Genomic DNA, 24,925 nt, shown 5'->3' on the forward strand with positions numbered 1-24,925 from the left:
AACATGGATGTGTATGCGTAAGTGTGTGTTAACATGGATGTATATGTGTGTTAACATGGATGTGTAAGCGCAAGTGTGCGTTAACATGGATGTGTATGTGGTGTGAGAGGAAGTGTGTGTTAGCATGAAAGTGTTAGTGAGTATGAGTAAGTGTATGTTGGTGTAAGTACATGTAAGCATGTGTATGTGTTTTAACGTGAGTGTGTAGGTTTGTGATGTTTGTGTAATTGTGTGTACATATGTGTACCAGTGCCTATGTTGGGTAGGGCAAAGGGAGCCAATTGGTTTTACTTGCCCCCCAGCAAGTCATCATTTGCTGAAAGTGGGAAAGGCCCAGTGCTCATACCACCCCACCAGTTGTTACCATGCCACAACCAGCATCCTCACCTCTATATATATATATATATATATATATATATGTAAATCCTTCGTTGTACCCGGAATGGGGGGCTTAAGAAAAAAAAGTACTCTTTTTCTCAGTGTGATTGGTATATTGGTATGTTGTACATATTTTCTTTTTGCTTGCCCCTTTTGACGTACGGTGTAGTGTTGTAGCCCACGATACAAGGTAACAACATCGATTAGGCTCAGTGATACGGCACCACAATCTGTCTTCCTCTTTTGTTTTTACTCGGTGGTAAGACAAGCCTCGCAGAGGTATCAATTTGCTTTCCTTGTGTGCAACCCCAGGATGTGAAAACACTTAGTTGTGTTATTTCAAGTCAGTAATAAATCTTGTTTAAGATTAAATTACTTGTAAAGTGTTTTATACTCAAAAGCTAATTAATGCACTGGCTTTGAAGTTGTGTTTACCTAGCAATGCCTGCAGAAAATATTAGTGAATAGACAGCTCAGGCATGGGGGGGGAGATGCACTGGGTGTATGACGGTACACGGAGGAAGCGGGGGGAGGTTAGTGGCATATAGTTACTTTATAACAGATTTCCCCACCCTCCACTTTCCTGTCGATTGTGGCCGAATTTGCGTAGGGGCTCAGCAAGGGTGTCCCCCCCCCCACTAAACACCTGTTAAGTGCTGGTACAAACACAGCTAATGGTATACTTGTCCCTTTAAATGGGGTATCTTCGAAGCACGTGGCTTTATTCCAATGGGTTAGCGTCATCGCGGCCATCGGGTGCTATTCGGTCCTCATCCTCCGTGGCTTAGTAGTTTTCCCAAGCTAAGAAATAACAGTTTATGCTTTATTTCAGATCTTATGTCTATGGTTTATTAAATGGTTCAATAATTAATCATTGATATCATGCGGTTCATAAAGTTTATTAAAGCTAAGGCCTTTTATTTGGTGGATACAATTTATTAGACTACTTTATGTTAAAGGTTAAGATATTAGCGACTTGAGGCAGCACCTGTCCTGCAATACAAGTTATTATTATTATTATTATTATCTCCTATTTGTAATGGCAAAAAACTAATAGCATTTTCCTTAATTTTCAATATTTCATTTTAATTTAGGGCTATTAGATTGCGCAATATAACCACCTAAACCTGTTTTACATACATTTTTAAGCTGTGGCGTGTTGGGTTTTTTCACAGGGTAAATTAAATGAGACAGGGGCCACATGGTAACGAGCTAGACTAGCCGCACGATATACCGGACATATCGTTTTGTATAAGCGTATGCTGTTTTTTGTCCGTCATCCGCATACAGAATTATTGGCAAGATGCTGGTCTCAGATTCATTTGCATGAACCAGATCTGTTCTGTACAGAACACCTTAGTCGGGGGGTCTTATTAGAGGAGGAACCACGGGCAGACCACCCACCTACAGTACCCATCAAGCCACTGAGTGATGGATTAAAGCAGAGCAATCATATCGGTCACTTTGTGGGCAATGGGGCAGCTCGGCGTTGGGGGGTATACTGCTCTTATCCTGCATGGAAGAGGTCTAACCCTTGGGCTCATGGATTTCCAGATTTACAATTTTAAGATTTCCCTTTGTAAACCTTTTTTCTTTTTTGGGTTATGTCTTCTCTTTTTCTAAGTTAGTCGTTATCAGTGGCTGGTTCAGGCAGACTTTGTAAAGGAACGACTAAAAAAGATCATTTTAAAATAGGAAATAAATTAGGTATGCTAAATGTGTCACTTTCTAGAATAGATCTCAACTTGTGTTGGATAAATAGGCAAAATATCTCCAAAACAATTACATTAGATGGGAAAAAAGCATTTTTTTTTTGTGGTAAATTTGATAAATTTGGCTAAAAGATTTGAAACGTTCTCAGGGTTTAGATGTAGAAACATAAAAACACAGATTGTGATGGCAGAAAAAGCCAACTGTCCTTCCTAGACTTTACTGATTTACTTCCGTCCGCTAGCCTACAACTATCCATCAAACATTCTATAAAGTAGAGTTTTCTCACATCATCCAAACATTATCACGTTTCTCGAGTTTCCTTACATCATATAAGGTATATTATGCCCCAAGAATAGATCTAAATACTCTAAAAAGCTTGCAATCCATTACATGTCAGTTAACCAATACAGGTATCAGCTTTACCAAATGTGCCTTCTTTCAACTCATTTATCATTTTGTTTTTCCCACTTCCCTCTAAGATCACTAGTAATATCACTCAATGATTAAATAGAGCAGGCCCTAAGACTGACCCTGGGAAATTATACTAGTAATCTATACCTCCCAACAGCCCTGGTTTTCCCGGGACATTACCGATTTTCAGGCACTGTACCGGGTAGCTGCCCCACTGCCAGGGATCCATGGCAAGGTTTGTGAAGGTCATTAAATTGTCCACCACAGACCCCAGTAAATGTCCACCATGAGCAATGTTGACGTCTACCCCTGCTCATTGCTCTGCTTTTGTGGCCAGTGGGCATCATGGGCCTATGGGGGAGATGCTTTCATCTCCCTTGACCAGGTCAAGAAGCGGTTAAATGAATGGAAACCTGTGCTGCTGCAGCTAAAGCTGCATGGTGGCAATTTGAGAAGGTGGGCAAGTAGGTATCCCCCAGCTCTGAGTATTAGCTAAGGCCCGGAACTCGTATTATTTTGCATATCCCTTCCTTGACCTCAACGCTTTTATACCTGAAGGTTACAATGAAAAATTGTGTTTGGATACACAATGAAAAAAAAATAAATGTTGTAGAGGAAGTGAGAATCTTAAATGAGATTATATCTGAAATACACAAGGAACGGTCCCTTGTGGCAAAGACCTAAAATTGAAAAGAAGAAGTACAGGACTTCATTGACGCAAATATAACAAAGACATGTTCTAAAAAACCATTTTATAAACCATTTTATATTTCTTTAATAATGAACTTGTTTTGAAGAAAAATAAGAGGCATTCTAATTACATAGACATTGATATGGAGTTGGTCCCCCCTTTTCAGCTATAACAGCTTCCGCTCCTCTGGGAAGGATTGAAATCGGGGTTTGGGCCTCTTACTTCCAGTGAAGCTTAATCTTAATGCTTCAGCAGACCGAGACATTTTGGACAATGCTCTCACACTGTTATTCTCATTCACTCTCTCTTTCACTTCCGCATCTTCTATCTTCTGCATATATAGAGAGAGAGAGATAGTTAGGGTAGGCATGGCGTGCTTTAGGCCACAACACCCCAGGGTATTTGCCTGGTTTAGCAGGTGGCCAGTCCAAGCATATATATATATACGTAAGTACAATATACAGTATAATACTGAAGGGGAAGAAATATGATTAACTGTTTTGTATATATATATGTATATATATATATATAAGAATTAGGATTGAGTGTTAGAGTACCCTTAGTATAGTCCCATTACCACATTTCCTTAGAAGATTTAGGCATGTGCCTGGTCAAGCTGGTTCCAATGTTCCGCTCAATGAAAAGACACTTCAAGGGTGCAAAAAGGGCCGGGAAGTAGGAAGGAAATATACTGCCATCTTTCATGGCATCCCCTTTTACATTAAAATTAGGGTTAAGGAATACAATGTAACAAAAGGTGTTTCCATGACGAGGGTCCTTCCCCCGAGGAGTATTATAAACCCAGTACTTAAGACTGAAGACGTGTAGAGCTGCAGGGAACCTATCATTTTTCAATATAATTGTACCCTATTTATTACTTTTCACTGGAATCTTGAAAACAAAAAACCTAGTTAATGCTAAAATATTCAATTATTACTACCAGTTTTAGTGATATTATTATTTTTTCATCACAATCCAGTTTAGGATGTATTTGGAAAAAGAGCCGGGACATCATGTAATAATTCTGCATTTTATTTAATTCTTACCCATGGTGATTTTAAACTGTCGCTGAATATGTGGCCAGAATTTTGAAGAATGTTGAAACGGTTAAAAGCGCCCTGAGTACAGTTTATGAAATATTCTCAATTAATAGTTATACATTCACAACGTTCTCTACGCTGGCCGTGTGTTTAATAGAGCTTTGCTTGATACTTATCACTGTGATCAAAGGGACAATAGGAACGGTTGAACGGTCGACCAGAAAGAATTTTCAGCGGGCTTCTTTCCACGGGGGCCAAAGAAAGCTATTCCCGGGTCAACAGAAAGAAAGGCGGCCAGGAGAATAAACCGACGTCAAGGTCAAGTGGAGTAAAAAATAATACCTTTTAATGGCTGTGAGGATAGTATTTAACGCAAGCTTTCAGGACACCGCGGTCTCTTGATCAGCTGCATTTATTTGAAGAACAGAACGAATCCTCAGGTACACCGAGACCCTACAAATCTAATGAAAAAAGTCAACGCTTTCGAAAAATAATGATTAGTTTGCTACACTTAAGAAGATAAAACGTCTTGGCCGTAAGATCCCATTTTCCCTTGATCTGGATGGGAAGGGATAGAATTAAATTAATTAATAATTAATTAAATAGGTTGTGTTTTAAAAGAATGGATACCATGTTTATATATACTGTATGTATGGTTAATGGTTTATGGAGGGATTGTACCATGAGGCGTTATAGGACTGTTAGTTAGGTTGAGGTCAGGGTCCAGTTGGTTTGGTTGGGCAGCATCAATATGTTAATGGCACATATATTATACACCTTATATATTGTATAAAGGTTGCTTCAGCCATCATATGCACTGTAATACTGAGTGCTCCATTTAAACGATCGTGTGGTTCCCATTGCAAATGGAAGATTCTCCAGAATCCCTTCTTTTGCCCCCCCCCCAACTCAACTCCTTGGCTTTCAGATATGTTTGGCTGGACCCATCTCTCGATGCCTGCACCCAAATGGAAAGCTCATAACAAGTCGGTTCCAACGAAGTCAGCTGTAATGAGAGCGCTGTGTCCATGAGCAAACGTTCTCCCATTGATAAAGCCGCCAATCGGTGGAACAAAACAGGACCATAGAGGAGGAGGTGTCCTGTAGCTCTGGAGCTGCAGCTTCTCCTAAAGGTACTATTCTTTTTTTGTACAGGTTTAATAAATGCATTTAACGTGTTTACAAAGTACTCCGTCTAAAATGCATTCTTTAATGGTGAGGCAACATGGGACACTTTGAACATCTTACACACACACACATTACACATTTAGCACACTTTGAAGACCTGCAAATAGAGACTGTTCTAACTGGATTGTGTCCGTCTTCCAGACTTACATTGTAACACCTTCTGAATTTTATTTTCCCCAAATATAGGGTTTCTGTAAACAATTTTGTAACCTAAGCCCAATAAACCCTAACAATGCATCTCCGTCAGACAGCTGGCCAGTGTCCTAAACCTCTCAGAGACCTGAACAGCTGCCTGGATCAGATTGCCCTAGGTACTTTGACCGAGGGTCCTAACTGCCCCAACGGGGATTTATAACACCCCCTCTAGTGGCCAGACAAGCCATGATTTGGCCATTTTGGCCAGGATAGACTAAATGGGGGGCTCCTACATAGACAATCACAGGAGTTGAAATATGTGAGCAGAACTTCTCATTCTATGATGCCATCTGCAATGATCATGGCCGATTTCAGGAAGAGAGAGGATCTGTTTGTTACTTAACAGCATCGTTAATGAATTGTAAAAAGAGAAGAGGTTTCTGTTCTCTTTTTTTTTGAAGAATTCTTGATAAAGACCAACAGTCGTCAATAAACCTAATTAGTTAAAGGGACCACCTTTGGTAATCTGATAACGCAGTGGCCTTGTCTGCAACCACGGCTTTCCAAAGTCTCTGTATAACGATGCTTGTGGAACTTTAGGTTGCATCTAGAACATTTAATGAATATAATTATTATACTGTCTGCAGTATCTTATAATGAAGACACTGACATTTTCAGAAACCGTGAATAACACAAGAAGTCCTCATACTTCTTTATCTCGTATAATAATGGGCAATCTGCATCTCCTTATTGTACAGCGCTACGTAATATGATGGCGCTATATAAAACAATAAATAAAAATAATAATCCTATATACCCTCTAACCCCTATATTTTTCTTATTTATTATGTATTTTTCATAATGGCAAATGGTAAAAAAAAATGTTAATGCGAATGTTTTCAGATTTTGCAACAGAGTATCCACAATCAACTAAATGAAGATTTTAACCCCTTAATGACAAAGCCCGTACATGTACGGGCTCAAAATGCATTGTTTCCAATGGGTTTAGGGACCGCCCGTTGTCCTTAAGGGGTTAAAGGGTCCTATTCCCGGGGTGTCCATCCCCTTAAGGCAATCCATTGCACTTTACAGCCACAGAAGTGGTGCCTTTAAAAGCATTTAGCCGACGTCCCAAAGGGGTCTTTATTTGCCTGTGCTATCGTTTAAAAGGCTATTCCCTTTAGGGTCTTTTGGTGACAGATAAGGCAAGGAGGCTAATAGAGGGAGCAGCAGCTGCGTATAATATATCCGTCACATTTTCTGCCTACAATCTTCATGCCTACTATGTGCTACACATAAAGCAAAATGTTTAGTAATGCACACTCATTTTTATATTGGATTCATTATTTTAATTAACGTGTAATTCATTTTTATCAGTGGTGACCGTGCTGCTCCGGAGCCTTCGTCTCTACATAGCGTGCCTTAGGCATGGATTAAAAATCCAGAGGCTTCTACTTTTACTCTACTGTAAAATTAAACGCAGATGCTAAAAAGAGGCTGAAAATGTACAGTTTTGCGCAATTTACTATGGTGTTCCCCCCCCCCAATCTGATTGGAAAATCCATCACTTGACCTTATTCTACACTACAGAGTAAAACTAATGCTTTAGATGATAAGGACGGGGTGAAGTACAAGGATCACTTGTCAGGCTACAGAGATCAGCGATCAAACTATACACAGCACTTAGCTGGATGGATGAAAACAATGCAACACGCTAAATGTTTGTTTTTATCTGGATCGCAAACAATATAATGATTCAAAAAATATTAATACTAAAAAAGCAGTTTTAAGCAACAAGCAACATTTGAACCTCTGGCAGTGGTCTTCATAGGCTTCTTAATTTTGATTTTCTGTTAAGAGGTTCCACATATAGTGTAAGTATATTATTGCTTGATTGATTCGTTGATTTAAATTTAGGGTTCAAAAGTTTGGGGTCACTCAAACACTGGTTTTATAGAAAACAAGGACATCTCTGGCCGTCACAAAACTGGAAAAGGGTTTTCTAACCATCAATTATCCTTTTAAACTTAAACTCGGATCAGCGAACACAACGTGCCATTGGAACACAGGAGTGATAAAGGCCCATTGTAACACAGGAGTGATGGGAGTGATAAAGGGCCATTGGAACACAGGAGTGATGGGAGTGATAAAGGGCCATTGGAACACAGGAGTGGTGGTAGTGATAAAGGGCCATTGGAACACAGGAGTGATGGGAGTGATAAAGGGCCATTGGAACACAGGAGTGATGGGAGTGATAAAGGGCCATTGGAACACAGGAGTGATGGGAGTGATAAAGGGCCATTGGAACACAGGAGTGATGGGAGTGATAAAGGGCCATTGGAACACAGGAGTGATGGGAGTGATAAAGGGCCATTGGAACACAGGAGTGATGGGAGTGATAAAGGGCCATTGGAACACAGGAGTGGTGGTAGTGATAAAGGGCCATTGGAACACAGGAGTGATGGGAGTGATAAAGGGCCATTGGAACACAGGAGTGATGGGAGTGATAAAGGGCCATTGGAACACAGGAGTGATGGGAGTGATAAAGGGCCATTGGAACACAGGAGTGATGGGAGTGATAAAGGACCATTGGAACACAGGAGTGATGGGAGTGATAAAGGGCCTCTGTACGCCTATGAAGAGATTCCATTAAAAATCTGTCTGCGCAGGATTACTGATCCAATTCATGTTATTTTATTGGACAAAATGTGTTTTTCTTTCAATAAGAAGGAAATTTCTAATTGACCCCAAACTTTTGAATGGTAGTGTAAATCTTAGTAACAAGTAATTAGCAATAGCTGCTTCCCTTTAGTGTAATCAACCCCAATTAAGCAGATGGTGATAAAACCCCATTCATGCCTCCCCAGCATGGAGCAGGAATCAAGGACCAAAATACAGTGGCAATTCTGATAAAACAAAAGAATGTGTTTTTTTTATCTTTTACCCTCCCTTTCTTGTATGTCTGTCTTCTCTTTCTGTGGTGTATTTATGGGGGTTCCTTACCCAGTACAGGAGGGTCTCGTGTGTTCTTTGTGCTGAGCACGGGGATATGACGCCACATCTCCCCCACAAAAAGACCAAAAATGTTTGGCTGCTAAAATATTATGTTCCATAATTTCTTAATGTGTACATTTTTAATTATGTACCCTGGCATTGATATTGACATTCATAATAAAATTGCCAAGAAAAACATACCACATATCTAAAACCTGCAAAATAAAATACATAATAGAATAAAATAAGACCAAAAATCACCAATAATTTATTATTACGTAAAAAATAATTGTACTATTAAATTATAGCTTTAAATATTAAAATGTTATGTAACTATAGCTGCAATGTTGCTACTTTTTTACCTGGCTGTTGTAACTTAAGTTATATATTTTAGCTTTTTTTGTTTATTTTTGTTTATAATTATTATTATTATTATTATTTAAAACGTGTTTTTTATATGATTATTATCAGTTTAACATTATAACAAAAATACTTTACATTTTTTGGTATTTAGCATGCATTTTTGTTCAACTCATATTTAAAACAACAGAAATGATTTTTTTTTTATTAAACGCTGCACCAGTTTTGTAGAATATCGAACGACTCCACCATGAAATCTTAATTAAAATGTAATAATTGGGGTGATTAATAAATGCCTCGCAGGTACAGATAAAGAAGAACTTTTTGAAAACTGTGACTTTAAAAAAAAAAGATTTTGTGACACCAATTTCAGGAATACAACAGTCGTACCAAAAAGTAGATTTGTGAACAAATTGGCGCTGAATTAAGCCGTAAAAATCTGATATTTAAATGTTTTTTACTCTCCAAAAAAACCAACAAAATGACCACACAAGCTGGCATTCACAACAGACAACAAACAAACAACAAAGGTTGACAATACTGCTAAAACATAACATTGAGGCTTATTCACTAAAAGGAGAGTTAGCGGGAGAGTTGTGGTTTCAACTGCCTCACTTCACTATTCATTAAGAAACGCCATCATTGGTGGGTTCCTCCAGCTAGAACGGATTAGCCAGCCCTGTATAATGTATTATTCAATGTATATGGAGACTTGGAAGCGATCTCGCCGCTTTAATTATGCATTATACAGGGTCAGCCAAGCTCTTCCTATACAGCAGACGTTCGCTGGGGTCAGACCTTCATAAACGATAGTGAAGTCAGGGAGCCGAAACATTAACTCTCCTGCTTACTCATCTTTTAGTGAATAGACCCTATCATGGTGTAAACTAGATTTAAGCCATTGCACCTATAAGTTCCTTTATAAATCACGCCTAATGTCTGTTAAAAACCTGACCTAGATTACGAGCAAACAGGTTTTCTCAAAATTACAGAGACCTAAAGACGCTTACTCATTTTGCACAAATAAAACCCAAATTTACTGTAAATCGATACGCTTTGCTGTGAAAAATTCTAAGATATGTACGTTTTTTCTTAATTATGTATAGACGCCTCATCTTTTGTTCTCGGATTTGGGACTTGGACTATGGATTTCTGAACAGAAATATAACTTTTCTTGAGACGTCATGAAATGTTTTGACATTCTCCAGGATTTCGTTATTTAATGCCTTTGCGGAATTTCGGCGTTCCTATAGGATCGATGTTTCTCTGCCGCGGATTAATTACAAAAACAATACTTAGATTCCATGCACCGGGGCAGAATTCAGGAAGAGGCTTGGGTGTTAGAAATTTGACCTTTACTGTCTGATTTACAGGGGCCTCTGAAGGATGGCAAAAGTCACAGAAAAATTGTGTACAAGTGTAAAAACACACCTAATAATAACAATAATATCACTTTTTGGAGTCTCTGGGTCACCACTGGAAAAACTCAGGGCGCATTGTTTGTTGTTGTTGTTTGCTGAACGTTCTAAAGAGAAATTTGGTCAGAAAAATATAAATTTTTTGAGCCAAAGACCCATCTTGAGGATGACAGAAAACCTAAAAATGATCTTTTCTGCTCACTTGCCGCACATCTTCTGATTCTCGCGTGATGTTCCGTTACATGCTTTGCGTGGTTTCCTAATGTAAATTCTCGAAGAGCTCTCGATATTGGGTCACACGGAATCTCACTCAATGGCTGAGTCATCTTTCGATCATTTTTTCATCCAGACGAGCCTTTTTTGAATACCAAATTAGAGGAAGCGCTAGTAATCTAATTGCGGTTCAGTAACCGAAGAATGACTCACAAACTGGAACTTTTTGGGGATTTTGTTCATTTTAATTTGAGCGGCACAATATTTGATTTTTTTTTTTTTACAAAAAAAAAAAACACCTGCTAATTGTTCTAGTTTTTTAAAAACCAAGAAGCTATAAGAACAAGAACCAAATGAAGCTGCAAGGAAATTCATAGCAAAAACTTCTTGGCATGTAAGAGTGATTAATTCACATAAAACCATTGAAACTAGAATGCAGGAAAATCATTATTTCAGATCAGTACGACTTGCCTTTTGAAAATAAATGACTGATGGTAAATTGGTATTTGACTAAATAAGCAAAAAAGTGCAATAAATGATAGAAATATTGATGTTCAAAAAGTGAAAAGCCCAACTAATAAAAACTGTAGTTTCACATAAGAAACATAGTTTAAAAAAAAATATATATATTTTTTTCTATAATGAATTGGTTGTTGTTTATAAAGTGCTAGTTCATTAATTTTACTGGGAAGGTGGTAGATAAGTGGAACAGCTTCCCAGCAGAAGTGGTAGACATCTTATGGTTCAGGAAAACAGCGGGAAATGGGACAAATTGTTCTGTGTTTTTGCACGGACCGGCCAACTACTAGAAGTCACATTTTTTTAAAAAGGAAAAGATATGACAGATGTAGCTTCGACTCACGGGCCAGGCTTGGCTCATTTGCTCAATTAAATAAAACACCAACACACAAGATGGGTTTGAAAAGGCCACAGTCGTTTTATTTAACAGTCATTGTCCTGTAAAACCTGAAATAATAAACATAGATGCGTTAACAGAGACAATGACGTAACCAAAACCAACCTAGCTTGCCAAGTTATCCAGGTACCATACCACACACCAATTTTGGGAGGGGACATACCAGGATGCCCCAACCCGGACCTGAGGTTCCGAGCACCACTCCTTGCAAGGAACCTCCCACCGGTTATGACCACCAATGATCATACCACCACATTAACCCCTTGGATACCTGGCAAGCTACCGCCCACGACTGTGACTAATGCAGCAACATCATACCACACACCAATTTGGGAGGGGACATACCAGGATGCCCCAACCAGGACCCGAGGTTCCGAGCACCACTCCTTGCAAGGAACCTCCCACCGGTTATGACCACCAAGGATCATACCACCACATTAACCCCTTGGATACCTGGCAAGCTACCGCCCACAACTGTGACTAATGCAGCAACACTACTCCACAAACTCAACCACATAAAGGGAGGGAGGGTGGGACAAACACCACCAGGTAAGGTTAAACAAAATGGATCCTTACCCCTGTGATCACCAAACTTAAATATCCTCCTACCAAAACTCCTCCCCTAAAATCCACAATTCCTGCCTTAGCCTAGCCCTGCTCAGCACTCTGTCAGGGCCCACTCTAGTCCATTCTGGCCCCCGTGGGCTTCATTGGTAAGTTATCCAAATAGGTTTTTGGGTGGTGATGTTTATTTTTGTGCGACGGTCACTCGGGGTGCGTTAAAAAATCAGTACATGGAGGACATGACAAATCCTGTTCCTTTGGACGCGTCAATCGAGGACGTGACACTCAAAGCAGGAAGTGGTCCGGCAGATGGCTTCCTTCCCCCATCTCCTCAATTTTGTGTATTCAATGAACCTGTTCAGATTGTCAATTGAAATAAAGTTATTCGAACGTATTGTTTATGTACGGCCCGACTTCAAAATTTACAGCGTCGTCATACCCAACATTTATCCACCGGTTGGCACGCCAAGTAACCCTTTAATAGGTGGCCAATTACACAGATCATGCGGCCCCCTCGTTATAAAAGGGATCAGGATGCAATATTCTTTTTTTTTTTGTGTGTGTACTTAAGAATGTTAATTCCCAGGATTCCTGGTGTGAGAAAACCAGATTAGATCGATCAGTCGGCACCTCAAAAGGCAGCGTCAAAGTGCCCCAGGACACATTGTGTATACAGGGATCAACAAAAATGCTAATTTAGGGACCAATCAGATCCTGATATTTAATATTATTATTACTATTATTATTACTATTTATTTATAAAGCGCTAACATATTCCGCAGCGTTGTACCATTAAAACACAGGGTGGTTAACCAATAGATTTGCATTGAGATGTAATGGGAGTTGAGGACCCTTGCCGTCTCACCGTATGGTGCTTTTATATAAAGTCCCTGGTAAGAACGGTGGGGTTCAGAAATCAGCATTGCGTTTATCATGCACTCTTGGAATAAAAAGTATATGACGATTGTAAGCTTGTGAGCCGAGCCTCTCCACCTAATGTATCGGTTTGTCTTAGGCTGTCGATTCTCGTCTTGTCAGACCCCTTGAATATATGTATTGTAAGAAGCACTGGGTAAATTGTTGGCACTATATAAATAAAAGATAATAATAATAATAAGGATGTAAATTTGGTCGCCGTGGTGACAGATGTACAGTCATCCGAATTTTTGCGAGGCAAGTATGGCAGCGGAAGCATGTCTCGCTTCCCATGCATGTTTAAATTCCCTCACTGTATTAGACTCAACCTCTTCAGCTGGGAGGCTGCTTCATTCATCTACCTCCCTCTTTTTCTTTACATTACATCTAAGCAGTTAGCAGTTGGGCTTTGCGGGGTATTTACTACTACAGATCTGCTTTAAATGTATACACATCTGTAGATATAACATTTACTCACTATTTTTAATCATAGATATTCTTTATACTGGGCTTCCTGATTGCAAGAGCTCATGCCAGATGCAGCAGGAAGAGCAGCGTGCAGCTTAAAATGTCTTCCCCCAACACCATTAAAAAAGTAGCATAAGTAATTTCACAGCGTGCTGTCTATTGTAAATGTTAGCATGTTTTTTTTTTATGTAAAATAAATCAGTGTTTTAATTGGCAGATTGATTTAATTATCTAGTGGTATAAACCCTATTCAAATAACATCACTTAAAACACACAAAATCCAGTGGGTTTAAGTGCTTTATCTAGGGAATTCTTTTCATTAATGCCCAGTGGGTGTTGTTTTTGTTTATGTTTTTACACAAGACCAAAAAAGGGTATTTTTATTTATGTTAAACCTAGCTTTATTACAATAACTATATATATATATATATATACCTTCTCTACCTGAAGGTATTAACGTGTGTTAATATTATTGTCATTTTAAATTGACTTAAATATAAAATATTAATGTTAAATATTGTTAAATATTTTCACTGCCCCCTATTGTCATGGAGCTTTGGCGTGTGCGGGCGCTATATAAATGTAATGCATGTATTGTAAATATGTTAATCATCTGATAATTCTACAAGAAGCAATCATTTAAGGCGAAACTGAAAACATTTATCTGCAGACGTTGGACAAAATATTTCACCGAAATGCTAAAAAGTGGTAGAAAATTCTACTTTCTGTCCTGTGGAAAGTTTTTTAGGGAAAAAAAATGTCTTTCCGTTCAAGGACAGACACATCATATAAGTCGTGCTTATATTACAACACGTTTATGTAATGACGCATGAAGTATGTAGAGCTTCTGCTCTCCGTCTGCAGATGTGGGCATTTCTGAAAGAAAAAAGGGTCAGAATCCTCCGTTAGTCACGCTAACTCCTCCAGAAGCTAAATCTAATTTTCTTCTCATCTCATACTTATCTGTAAACATGGTGTTACACTTTTTCCCCCCCAGGAGAATAACAAGCCCATCACCCAAAATCTAAACATTTCTTTAAGTGCCGTTCACCAAAATAAACCGATTGATGGCTACCCAGACAACAGGCATGATGAGCAAAGACTTCCAGATGCTCTCCAAGTGATTCTGAGTGCAAGACTCCAGCTGTCCTGTCACCGAGGGTTCATATAAACCATAGGTGCTAAGTGATTTCCACTCTGTGTTAATTTAGTTATTTATCATATGCCTTTGTCGGTGTATGTTTGACATAAAAAACACAAATCAGGTGGAATAACAATTGGTCATTTGCTTACAACGATGGCTTCTTTTTAAAAGGGAACAGCACCATACCTTGTGCCGTTTAGTTATAGCCCTATGGTCGTAAGGAATACTTACATACACTATATGGATAAAAGTATTGGGACACCCGACGATTACACCAACAGGGACTTAGATGGCATCACATTCTAAATACATAGATATTAATATGTAGTTGGTCCCCCCGGTTTGCAGCTATAACGGCTTCCGCTCTTCTGGGAAGGATTTCCACAAGATTTCGGGGAGTTTCTGTGGGAATTTTTGCCCATTCATCCAGTAGAGTATCTGTGAGGTCAGACACTGATGTTGGACGAGACGCCCGGCTCGCAATCTCCGTGTCAGTTTATTCCAAAGGTGTTCAGGGCTCTGTGCGGCCAGTCAAGTTCATGACTCAGTCATGTTGGAATAGAAAAGGGTCTTCCCCAAACTGTTCCCACATGATTTGAAGCAGAGCATCGTCCACAATGTCTTGGTATGTTATCACAAGTGATGCATTGAAAACAAACCGCATAAATATTTATGCATAAAATGGCGTCATACATCAAATATTTGTCGCCCTCTCCATTTTCTCACTTACATTTATTGCTGCTACTGATGGAGTTGTCTAGGCATTTCCACTACTAAAAATGGAGGACCTGGTTGTTACTCCTATCCACCACTACAAGCAGGACATGTGAGAAGCTACACGGGATAGACTTCCCCTGGGTTTTTGGGAGATGATCAGTTGGAGGACAGAACATGATGGAAGGGCCTTTAGACTGGCCACCATTCTCCTAGAATTGCTGTGTGAAGGTTGTTTGGGAGGGTTCTTTGGAGACTGTATAGTTCTGTTATTGCATGCATTATTGCTGTTCATGTTATTCCTCAGCTACTATTGTTGATATTAATGCATGTGGTAGGTAGGTTAAAGGAAAAACACGCCAAGGACAAAGGGGAAAAACCAGGTCATCACGTAACCCATCTACATCCTGACGGATAGTCATGGTCGGGAGGAGGTATCGTAGACACAAAGAGGCCACAAAGCACTGTTAAGTTGTATGAGTGTTTTTATTGCCCCTCTATGTAAATGCAAAGCAATTTACTCGGAGTGTTTATCTTTGTCAAGTCCTTTGTCCGGAGGGAGGTCCAGGTTTTTGCTGTCTATGCCAGCTTCTCAGTGTGAAGTGGATACGCACTTCACTAATGTTTCTCATTCTGGTGGGAAAGGAATTCATCAGTTTTAAGCCCAAAGGTATTAATTTTAGAGGCCATAATCTAAAACTAGAAAATCAGAGTCTTAGATGTGATGTAAGGAGGTTCTTCTTTACTGGGAGAGTGTTAGATAAGTGGAAGAGCCTCCCCCCAGAAGTGGTAGACGTTAATGCAGTCAGAGAATTTAAACATGCATGGGATAGGCATAAATTGGACCCAGGAAACATGGGCAGATTAGATTGTCCTCCATTTCTTTAGAAGATCTAGAATGTTCTGGTGTACAAATGCCCTTCTCAACTAAAACCAGGTAGATGACACTTGCCCCACTTGGAAAGCATGTAGGTTATTGATCAATGATCAATGTTACCAATTATTGCCATAAGTGGTGGACTTCCCTTTAGACAAGTTGGGCAATCTTCCAAGAGGTCCTCATTTCAGGTACTCCCACCACTACTGCTGGTATGGGGGTGATTGTATAAATCGGTGCCATTATTGCCCTTGAACTACCATATACACCAATCTAACAATTCCTAATCTAGCCGTGTATTACATGATTAAAGTGCCAGGGTCAATTTATATCCCCTGTCGGTTTAGGAGCTAATGACAGCCGTGGTGCTTACTACCCTAGTACCGTAGATCATGGTGGGAGTTATAATTACATTTTTTTTTAGCCGTAACATACTTTGAAGCACTACTGGGAATAAAAAAACCCAGAAAAAAAGATCTTTAAGATAATATATAGCATACAAAATCATGAAGTCAGTTTATTCTTCCTTCTACAATAAATTTGGAGACCTTAGCAGAAGAATCTCTGTTTCTTGATGGGAAATTGATAATAGAAGATGTTCCATTCAGCCATAGAATATTAAAAGAAAATCTTTTTATGGGAATGTTTTTTTTGTTTTCACTTTTTTTGGCCCGTGTACTTTCCTTTTTCACATTAGCACACCACCTGATTCTGTGTAAACAGCGCAACGTTTTTTTGGGCTTTCCCGTATGATGTTGGAAAAATAAATTGCCCTCTCACCCTAAATTAAACTATTTCACTGTTTCATTTACTATGAATTGAAACCTATAATAGTATAGGGTTTTTTTCTGAGTTATTTGTAAAAATATCACTATTAGAAACCCGTGCCTCTCCGCGAGTTGTGAGAATGTGGGGGTGGGTGGCCTTTGATCTATGAAATGACTCACGTCCTTGGTGAAGGGGTCTCTCGTACTGTAACGTGATTAGAAATTACAATAAGAGTTCACTGGAATTAGGAGATAACGCAGCGGGTGAAATTTATATTGAAAGTGTTCTTGGCAATGAGTAGTGGGAACAGAGAACGAGCTTTTCGAAGTCCAAAGAGCGCTTCCATTGTGCATGTTAGATTTCAATTGTCAAGAAATGACAATAAATGTAATAAATTGTTCAATTCTAAAGCATCAACATACTCCATTAGTATCAAGTAAACTCATCTGTGACAAGTAAGAACATACCTAACATTGGGTGGACTCGCAAAATTCCCCCCCGACTAGTAGCGAGATAGAGAATAATCAAATAGTGAAGACAGAAATATATCATAATGAAAATACCCTGATTTTAACCAAAACCACCCATATTTATGGAATTATTTGGCTGGTCTGTGCGCTCTTGCCAGATATTTGCTCAATGGGGAAGCTTTTGGACAATGGCAGAGTATATCTCCAATGTCCACCTGATATGTGTATTGTATGGGACCTTTAGTTTGCTCCATGTGAAACTACATGCTTGTTACTTGGAAATAGCTAATAATAATCGGGCCAGAAAAAGCCAATTATTATGTATGTGACATCATAAGGGTTTTGCCACAGAATAAAGATGAGGAGCATCTGCAAAAAGACAAGATGGGAAAGAGGAGCTTCAGCGTCAAGGCAAAGGTAACCGTTCCTTCTAAACATCTTCTCCTTATTGATATCTAATGTTCTTATCTGTTGTCATTATGTGACGCAATACATTTATTGGCCTGGAATGGCAGATCCTTGGAAGTTTGTGTCTCAAGAATTCAGGATCACGGGCAATATTAAAATTTGGCTACAATGAACGATACAAAAGGGTTCCAGTTGTTCCTGCAGTAGATGAAATGTCCTCAGCCATTTCCAGGTGAATATCTCAGGAACTGCGTTGCTACAATTGTATGGGTTTTGTACGGAATTTTGTGTAGAAGCTTACTTATCACTAAATTTAAACCGGCCTGCAAGAAAGTTACTTTTGTTGATTTAAAGGGGAGCTTTAATTGTAACGAAATTCATTAAGTAAAATTACCTCTAGCTTGTGAGTTCAGTGTAGTTGTTGCTGGAGATATTTAATCTAAAAATTTGCATCATGGAAGCTGCAGTTTGTTTCTCATAGTGTCAGGGCTTGAATTATCTAATTTTGGGGAAAAGATGAAGGAAGAGGGCAGGAAATTGAGTAACTCTGGCCGGTATTCCAACTTTGCCACGCATCTCTAGAAGCAAAATAGGTCCTTACTTTTGAATTCTGATAAATGCACAAAAAGTAGTTTTCATACAAGAATGGCTCGATCGTGGGTAGCGTTGACTGAAGATGTTGTAGCACATGGGGTAAGATGTGTGATATATATATATATACCGTATATATATATATATATGTGAGACTGAGCCCCATAGCAATGGAAAGGGTTTCATCCTATTAACATAACTGCTTAGTTATAGTGATTGTTACTCAGAAGTCAGCCATGCACATGTATTCATAGGTCACACGCAACTTGGCTTTTATTGCCATTTCTTTGTCAAGAGTATCCACGCTTGTGTAGTGTTTCGCATCTTCACATACAGTATACGTAAATAAAGGTTATCACAGAAGGGTGCCGGGATCAGCCATATTTGAAGCATAGGCTTTGACGGTAGATAAAAACCATTTGGCCCTTCTAGACTGCTAGAATGCTGGAAGGACTTAAAATGGTGAGTTGATCGTCTGACCTCAAGAGCCAAAGGCACTCGATCCTTAGGCTAACACCAAGAGCTTTGCTGAGCAAACCTATAACTCCATGATTACAGGGTAGTGTGAACTATCCTAGAACTCTACTAGTATTATGGTTGTTGATGACAAAGTTTGTCTTCCTCACCTTTATTGGAATTTAAGTGCCGTAATGCTTTGGCCTAATTTGGAAACAACATTCACCTCCCGAATAGGAGGCTCTATAAGCCATCGTGGGAATCAAACCGTACCATAGCCTTATATTTGAGAATAAAATAGAATGAACCTGTAACCATTTTGTATCACTGAGCAAAGCATTGCATGTGACTGGGTCTAGACGTGGGCACCCATTTCTATATTCAGGAGGATACTTCAATGAAGGCACATTAAAATGTAGAATTAATGTTCTTGGGCTCACTTCTCTTATTTTTTATTACATTCCAGAGAAGATACTGTTCTTGTCCCGAGAGCAGCAAAATCCATCTTAAAGGAACGCTGTCGCATAGTCCGTGCAAGTTCTACCATGATCTGCCATGAAAAAATGTTACATTTAATATTACAATCCCTATTTAAAAAATGTAATAAAATATATTTAAAAAAAATATAACAATCGTTATAATCACTATTAATCACTATACTCTAATCACTATAATAATTATAAACATTACTAAAGGGGCAATTGCCCCCTCGACCAGTCCAAATTCTTCAAAAAGGGCCAGTTCAGGCAGGAGGGAGCTCAGTAAGGTCACGTAAGCCCAGTCTGAAGGCAAGCACCCGGCCGGGTAACCTGATATATGTCTGTGAGTGATCGTGTTGGTGTTGCGCTGGAGGGAGTGAGTGTGCGTATGTATGGGTTGCACTTGCCAGCCTCCGGGCCAAATGGTTCCAGCCTTCCCCTGCAAATAATATTGCATAATTTAATATATTAGGAACCACAGGAAGAAAAACTGTTTTCTTAGAACCTATACATTTGACGATACTTTTCACTCCTAACAATAAATCCGTACAGAATCAGGAGTAAGCGTGAAGAATGCATGCTGTATGTTACGTGTTTCTGTCTCTAGATCCGGATCTATGTCTTGCCTGTTCATTTATATAAATGCCCTCTGGTTGATCTAAGTCCAGTAATATAACTTCTCGTTCTCCTGCTTTAATATCGCCTCTATTTAACGTATACTAAATATAAAAAACATGGCAGCCGGAGTTAATTGGCTCTATTCCACAGACAGAGGAGGGCATCTTTCTCTAGGATGGAGTACAACTGAGGACACAACTCTATGCAACTCTTCGTGGTTTTTAAAACTGTTCTTTTATTCTCACCTTGTGATTTAAATTATTATTATTTTTTAACCCGTTACCTGCTTCTGAAGACTTTATTAAATAATAGTATTAGTAAAGGCAGTGCCCGAAGACCTAGTCCCACTGCCCACCAGTAACCACAGAGAAAGAGAAGTTCCTGGCAGGGCATGGAAACGTTGTAACCTTTCTCAGTATCACCGATCATGAAATGAATGATCAACTAGGAAATTACCTATGTAATATGTCACAACCGAGTTTTCAAAGAACCAACACATTAAATAGTAACTGTTACAAAAAAAAAAACACATGCAGCTCTACAATGTAAAAAGATATATTACAGAAATACTTTGTTCCACTATACTGGGAGTATAGGACATGGGTGGTAGATAAGTGGAACAGCCTCCCAGCAGAAGTGGTAGAGGGTAATACAGTGAGGGGATTTAAGAGGAGGCCAACGACTGATTACGCCTGAGTCGCTACATCAGGTCTTATTTGCTGTCAAATTCTATGATTTTAGTTAATGCCGGGAGACCCGCACCCAACGAATAACTGGAAAACCTCCTCCTTTGCCTTAAAGGAGCTAAATCCTTTAATACAGAAAAGTGTCAAGTGGACCAGGCACTCACGGGGATTACCTGAGCTAAACTGGATGAAAATACTACATAAATATAAAAATACCTTCCGGGCAAATCATTCAGTCATGACAAAGGGCTTCTTCTGCTTTTTTTTTTTTTTTTAAAGTCGAAATTACCCTTGACTCAAGACTTAATAATAGAACGACAATTGACTAAAAGCACACATTCATGGATGGAAAATACGTGTACAAATGTCCTAATTTAAAGAAACAGTGTTTGGGTTTGGATGTCAAAGTAGTTGACGGCTAACGACATGGTTGAGTGACAGGAGGCAGAAGGTTGTAGTTAGTGGGGTATATTCAGAGGAAGGACATGTCACTGGTGGGGTGCCTCAGGGATCAGTATCGGGGTCCGTAATTATTAATATTTTTATTAGTAATATTACAGAAGGAGTTAATGGCAAGGAATGGCTTTTTGCAGATGATACAAAGGTCTGGAACACGGTAGACCTTCTGGTGGAAGAAGTCAAATGGCAATTGACTTAAGTGAATTAGAAAAATGGTCACATATACACACATACTGTAAATAATATACAGTATATAGACACATATGTAATATATATTCAGTATATATATATATGTATATATATATATATATAGATATACAGTATATATATATATACATATACATATATATTACTGTATATTATACTGTATATTATTAACAGTATGTGTGCATAATTATATATGTGTGTATATATGACCATCTAATATACCGGTATATATACAGTATATATATATATATAATTTTAATTTTTTTCAAGGCTCAGGGGGTGACTGTATTGAGTGACATGGACAGGGGAGGTTAATGCATTTCACGAAGAATCCATAAACCATAATTAGTTTACGGTTCTGATGTGTTACGTACGCCACAGAGACTCATCTCTACCGGTTACCTGATTACCACAAAAATGTGTATTGGATTTCTTGAATTATTTCTCTAACATTTTTCTTTGTGTCTTATGTGAATTGCCTTCATCCACGCTGAATCTGAATCAGTAGAATTGCATGGTGTGTAATGGCGTATGTACGTTGACCTATATATAAATATATATGAGGAAAAAAATTGGTTTAAGATGTTATATTATCTGTCAGTATGGGCGTGCCAATATATATAGATACATATATCTGAATTATGATTCATTAGTTGCACAAGTATGTCTGTCATCTAAAATAGACATTCACATGGAAATAAATGTATTTGCGATCATCCCCATGGCTATTATTTTCCATGCTTAGGAAATGATGCATTTTGCACGAGGCAGAGATGCACAATTATAGAAGAATTACATACATGCAGACACGGCATGCGGACCAGAGCCTGACGTGTTACGTGCGTGTAGGCTCGGGCTACGGAGGTCTCATTTGGGTAACCCTTAAAGTAACGCAGGCTGCCATTTTCCCCTTTGGGTTCGAATCGGCAGCTGAATCCTAGATGCCATTAATGCCCAATCCTCGGCAGTCATTTATCGACCTCGGGAGGATGAAGGGCTACCAGGTTTTGACCAGACCCTGCCGTCAGGGTAGCTGCCAACCAGCTCGAGATCATAGGCCACTTCTTAAAGTATCTTTGTGTTTCTAGCATAACAAATGTAGCATTTACACTCCGACTGGATCCTTACTTTTGACTTTGTGAATCCTCTATGGGATTTCTGGGATGTTCTTTTTTAGGGTCTCAGCTCTCACGCGTCATGGACCACCTAGTGGGATTTACCGCCAGGGCGATGCCATTCATTATGTCTTTTCTTGACGTACCGATACTTTTCATACTTTTCATGTAGCAAATTGATGATTGAACCGCCAATATAAATAATGAACCCCAGCGTTTAGTAATGGGAAATCATTCAGATGTGAACTATATTAGCAGAAATAATAAGTGCGGAAGCAGGAGGGGATATCAAGATTGTTCAATACATGAACTAGTACCCAAAATTGAAAAAAATAAATAAAAAAAACCCACTAAAAGTGCAAACAGACAAGGATTTATTATGTTCCCAGAGCAGCAACAAATATATATATATATATATATACACACAATTATTTAAATGCTTGAATGTTCCTGATCTAGTCACAGTATATATGTATGTATATATATATCTATATATATAGATATATATAGATATATAGATATATATATATCATTATTTAATTTAATACATGAACTAGTATCCAAAATTGAAAAAAAATGAATAAATAAATAAAAACCCTAAAAGTGCAAACAGACAAGGATTTATTATGTTCCCGCAGCAGCAACATATAAATATCATTATTTAATTTGATTTGTTTTAAACTTTTTTTATATATATATATACGCTGTATAATATATGTTCTCATAGCTGTTTTATATATAGCACTAGATGGGTTCAACTACACTAACTCGGACCCTTTGCATAGATGACCCGAGGCACTTTCTCACTTATTTTATCATTTATTTTATAATATTGCTTATTTCTTCATACCCTGTTTGGGTTCTTCTATTTAAATTCACAATATGTTTTTTTTTTTCTTCTATAAAGAAAGTTTTGATAAATTTCTAATAAATTTCCTTCCCCCCCCCCAAGCATTTTTATAAACAGAAAAGCGTAGTAGGATTTTTGACGATGACGATGTATGTAAAACAAGGGAGAGTTCCCCGGTGTCTCGCACACCGCACAACCTAAAGGGTGCAAACGTGGGCAGCTTTTAGCTAAATGGAAGACTTTCTGTTCTACAGATAGAATTACGGTAAAGTAAGAAAAAGAAAAAAACACACATAACGCGTTCCTTTCCTTTTGTCATAATTGTAGATTCCATAAAGCAGAAGTAAGCGATGGTGATTCCCCTGGTGTTTGGCTCAGCTTTCTAAAACATCGCGTTCAGGTGCCCGTCGGGTGAATGAGTTGAAGGTGAAACCAGGGTATTTCCATCAGCAGCAAATAACTATATCCGAGCTGAAACCGAAATTCTGATACATACCGCAAACTAAGAGTTTGATTAAAATCATCCCACAAGCCATTAGAAACAACCCAAAGTGATTTTCTTTTTAATTCTGAAACATAACAGTAATTTCGGGTCATATCGAAATAAAATGCTTATCGACCCCCGGGCGTTAATGCAGACGCATACTGATAATACGTTGAATGGTAACCATTGAGCTGTTGGGTTCCCACGAAGCTTGTCAAAACAGGCTGCTCAGAGAAAGCACTGAAGGAGCATATCAAGGATCCACCCAGAATCAACCTTAGGTTACTGCACATTTAACTGCAAGGCTGTCTGTGGCTGTCTACATACAGAGTGTAGATAGATAGATAGATAGATAGATAGATAGATAGATAGATAGATAGATAGATAGATAGATAGATAGATAGATAGATAGATAGATAGATAGATGGATAGATAGACAGATGGATGGATAGATAGTTGGATGGGTAGATAGATAGATAGATAGATAGATGGATAGATAGATAGATGGATGGATAGATAGTTGGATGGGTAGATAGATAGATGGATAGATAATAGATAGATAGATGGATTGATAGATGTAGATGATAGAGAGATAGATAGATAGATAGATAGATAGATAGATAGATAGATAGATAGATAGATAGATAGATAGATAGATAGATAATAGATAGATAGATAGATAGATAGATAGATAGATAGATAGATAGATAGATAGATAGATAAAAGATAGATGGATAGATAGATAGATAGATAGATAGATAGATAGATAGATAGATAGATAGATAGTTGGATGGGTAGATAGATAGATAGATAGATAGATAGATAGATAGATAGATAGATAGATAGACGGATAGATGGATGGATGGATAGATAGATAGATAGATAGATAGATAGATAGATAGATAGATAGACGGATAGATGGATGGATGGATAGATAGATAGATAGATGGATGGATAGATGGATAGATAGATAGATAGATAGATAGATAGATAGATAGATAGATAGATAGATAGATAGATAGATAGACGGATAGATGGATGGATAGATGGATGGATAGATGGATAGATAGATAGATAGATAGATAGATAGATAGATAGATAGATAGATAGATAGATAGATAGATAGATAGATAGATGTAGATAATAGATAGATAGATGATAGATGTAGATGATGATAGATAGATAGATAGATAGA

Source organism: Spea bombifrons, chromosome 5 (genome assembly GCF_027358695.1).
Source record: "Spea bombifrons isolate aSpeBom1 chromosome 5, aSpeBom1.2.pri, whole genome shotgun sequence".
In the NCBI taxonomy this organism is placed as follows: Eukaryota; Metazoa; Chordata; class Amphibia; order Anura; family Pelobatidae; genus Spea; species Spea bombifrons.